General features: G+C 53.6%; 1 pseudogene; it reads left to right on the top strand.

The window, feature by feature from the left end:
- The first annotated feature begins 1,351 nt into the window (after nucleotides 1-1,351).
- LOC148056604 (olfactory receptor 14J1-like) lies at nucleotides 1,352-2,767 on the top strand (annotated as a pseudogene).
- The last annotated feature ends 1,315 nt before the right edge of the window (nucleotides 2,768-4,082 follow it).

Genomic DNA, 4,082 nt, shown 5'->3' with positions numbered 1-4,082 from the left:
TGAGTGATCAGTAACTCCTGATAGCAGCCTCCTAAATTACCCTCAGCCACTGCTCTGCCTATGGACAGCACCAGCACCACCTCTGCTGGGCCCATCATGGTTCTTCTGACCTGCCCTTTTCCACCTGCAAACAGGAACATGCACCCAGCCACTGCCCTGCAAACAGGCAGGTTTCTGGAGGGCCAAGGCAAGTGCACAGAGGTTGGGATGGGGTCTGTGATTGCTGACAGGGAAAAGCCATGGGACAGGGAAACACCTCCCAGCAGGAAAATCTCCAGGCAGCAGGGAGATGATGAGGGAACGAGAGGAAAGTAAACCCAGAAATGTTGTGGGAGGGAGAATTCAGAAATCTCCGTATGATCCCCTCCAATGCAGATGCCTTCCTCTGAGCAAGCCCCCTTGCCTCCTCTCCCACCCACTAAAGCCTCTGCCCTCAGGGCTGGGGGCTCCAAGGCGTGAACCACCTCCTCTGCAGCCAGAGCTCCAGCAGAGCCGTGGTGCAGCTCTGCAGCCACGGGCCCAGTTCCCTCTGCAGAGCACAGGGGCTGAGAGCAGCTGCCCGGCAATGGTGGTGTCTGGGAGGTGGCGTGCACAGCTGGGGAAGGGGAACGCTGTCTGAGTGCCCCAATGCCTCTGCCCTGGCCTCTCTCAGCCACACCCTCACTGTGTTTTGCCTTGTTTCTCCACTGGTCTGTGTTATTGCTATTGTTATCTTCTTGCTGCCAGACTCTCCGGCGATGGGAATTTTTAGCTGCAGAGTCACACACTGATCTTGTGGGTCTTTTCAGGCAGATGTGTCCATGGGAACAAGTGTTCCAGCTTTCCTGTAACCTGTGGGGCTGTGGGCAATGAGGTCTATGGGGCTGGAGAATAAGCTGGTTTTCCCTTAATCAGATGGTATCGTTAGGACACTTGGCTGTGTCCTTGAGAAGCTGTGCTTGAGAAGCTTTGTCCTTTCAAGCTGAGATGTCCATTGAGAATGCAAACCTGTCCCCTAGCACCCTTTTGTTATCTGAAAGCCCCATGCAGAAGTGTAGAGATGCTACAATGGAGGAAATGCTGTTGGGGTGGTGAAATGAGCCCTGTGTGTCCTGGGCTAGAAGTGGGGTGCTGAGACCCTGAGAAAGGGTGAGACATTTAGTGGTCTGTGGGGGATACTTCTGTTCTCAGCAAAGTCTGGTTGTTTTTCAGGGTAGCAAAACAGTGGGATCACCCTCCCTCTCATGGAGAACAAGCCCACGGCAACTGAGAACAAGACAGAGAGACAGATCAGCTCCCCTTCTTCTACACTAAGCCCCAGGCAATCCTTTTGATATCAGGACTCGCTCTGTTCTCCCTGAGTGCAGAAGAAATGCTGAAGTTTTCTGAAATCCAAGAAAACTGCCCAGGTGAGATGGGGGGAGCATTAAAATCCCCAAACCTCCTGAAGTGCCTTCTGTTATCCCCTTTCCTTAGCACTTCGAGTGCAGATGCTGACAGGCCCTTCTGCACTAGGAGCAGTTTCATCTGAGAAAGTTGAACACCAGGACTGGCCCCTGCCCCACCGTTCCCATGAACCCACTGCTGCAGAGCAGGGCTGAGTCCTCAGCAGCCAGCGGGCAGAGGCCCTGCTCCTCACAGCACACTCAGCCAGAGCTGCAGCCACAGAGCTGAAGGAAGGTCTCCTGGAAAAGGAGTAAGTGGGGGGGTGGGGGATGGGGCAGAGTGTGTCAGAGTGAGGGTCTAAAAGAAAGCTTTGATTTTGCTCAGAGACATTTCCTCATCATTAACCCTTCCCGTGGGAACAGGACCCCATGCCCAGAGGCAGCAACCATCCAACACAAGCTCCATCACCCAGTTCTTCCTCCTGCAATTCACAGACATACGAGAGCTGCAGGTCTTGCACTTCTGGCTCTTCCTGGCCATCTACCTGGCTGCCCTCCTGGGCAACGGCCTCATCATCACTGCCATAGCCTGCGACCACCGCCTCCACACCCCCATGTACTTCTTCCTCCTAAACCTCTCCCTCATCAACCTGGGTTCCATCTCCACCACTGTCCCCAAAGCCGTGGCCAATTCCCTCTGGAACACCAGGGACATCTCCTACACAGGATGTGCTGTCCAGCTTTTTCTCTTTGCCTTCTTGGTAGTAGCAGAGTACTGTCTTCTCACCATCATGGCCTATGACCGCTATGTTGCCATCTGCAAACCCCTGCACTATGGGACCCTCCTGGGCAGCAGAGCTTGTGTCCACATGGCAGCAGCTGCCTGGGGCAGTGCTTTTTTCAATTCTCTCCTGCACACAGCCAATACATTTTCACTACCTCTCTGCCAAGGCAATGCTGTGGACCAGTTCTTCTGTGAAATCCCCCACATCCTCAAGCTCTCCTGCTCACACTCCTACCTCAGGGAGGCTGGTCTTCTTGTTGTTAGCGTCTTTGTGGGCTTTGTGTGCTTTGTTTTCATTGTGCTGTCCTATGTGCAGATCTTCAGGGCCGTGCTGAGGATGCATTCACAGCAGGGACGCCACAAAGCCTTTTCCACATGCCTCCCTCACCTGGCCGTGGTCTCCCTCTTTATCAGCACTGCCATGTTTGCTTACCTGAAGCCCCCCTCCATCTAATCTCCATCCCTGAATCTGGTGGTGGCAGTTCTGTACTCGGTGGTGCCTCCAGCAGTGAACCCCCTCATCTACAGCATGAGGAACCAGGAGCTCAAAGACGCACTGAAGAAGCTCATTCAATCCGTCGTCTTTCAGCAGCAATAAGCTGCCCGTGTCTCTTCACCAGTCATTTCCAATGCATCTGGGGAATCTCCTGTGCTTTGGGCATTTTATCTGTGATAATTCTCTTTCTCCAGGAATGTCTGCATGCAGTCCACTTCTCCAGAGGCATGAACCCAGTCTGTCTGACCCAAAGGTCTTTGCACATGTGCCTGGGTCAATGGTACAGTGGCCTCCCATGTCACATCTCTGTAATAAAAGCGGGTTTCGTCAGTGCCGGTGTCTGGAGGTTGGGCTCTTTTTCCAAAGCTGAGGTCAGGAACAGGCTGAAGGGATTGCTCCCACAAGGTCGTGCTGCTGTGCTTGGTTTCTCCATGGGCTGAGGGCAGTAGGGCTCAGGGCAATGTGTTGGGGAATGGGACTGGAGGGAGCTTTCACTGGTGGCCTCCCTATTTGGCCACTCTCCACAGGTTTATGGCTGAGTTTGTCTGCATGGCCATTTTTGCCTCCTCCTGATGGACTCAGGGCCTGCCCTGGGGGAATGGCCATCCCTGCTCGACCTCTCTCCTTGTCCAGACGCTGGCAGAGCCTGGGTCAGGGGTGTCTGTGAAACCCCACATGGGGTGCGGATAGGGCTGGGTAGGTTCCAGGACCTGGGGGAGGCTGTGTCAAGTAGGAGGAACAGAAGGGGGACAGGGCACAAGTGATGTTGTCCTGGTTTCAGCTGGGATAGAGTTAATTTTCTTCTTAGTAGCTTGTATAGTGCTGTGTTTTGGGTTTAGGTTGAGAACAATGTTGAGAACACACTGATGTTTTGATTCCTGCTAAGTAGTGCTAAGTCGTTGCTAAGTAGTGCTTACACTGGTCAAGGGCTTTTCAGCTTCCCATGCTCTGCCGGATGTGCAAGAAGCTGGGAGGGGGCACAGCCAGGACAGCTGACTCAGACTGGCCAAAGGGCTGTTCCATACCCCATGACATCATGCTCAGTATATAAGCTGGGGGAAGAAGAAGGAAGGGGGGGATGTTCGGCGTGATGGCATTTGTCTTCCCAAGTATCCATTACACGTGACGGAGCCCTGCTTTCCTGGGGATGGCTGAACACCTGCTTGCCGATGGGAAGGAGTCAATGAATTCCTTGCTTTGCTCTGCTTGTGCGTGCGGCTTTTGCTTTACCTATTAAACTGTTCTGTTTTATTGTACTTCAATTATTAAACTGTATCTTATCTCCCTGCATGGGCTCAGGGGAGGGCCCGTGGTGACACCCAACACCCAGCGCAGAGGGACTGAGGTGGTGCCTGTGGGCTGACAGTGGGGCAGAGTGTGACAGATGCGCTCAACCCCTTGACTGGACTGTTTTGGTTTCCCAAGTAACCGTTACGCA

The sequence above is a fragment of the Nipponia nippon genome, unplaced genomic scaffold, assembly GCF_047370975.1.
Source record: "Nipponia nippon isolate SJK-2023a ecotype South Korea unplaced genomic scaffold, ASM4737097v1 scaffold_122, whole genome shotgun sequence".
Classification (NCBI taxonomy): domain Eukaryota; kingdom Metazoa; phylum Chordata; class Aves; order Pelecaniformes; family Threskiornithidae; genus Nipponia; species Nipponia nippon.
Note: the sequence above shows the minus strand (reverse complement) of the source record. Positions and strands in the feature narration are given on the sequence as shown.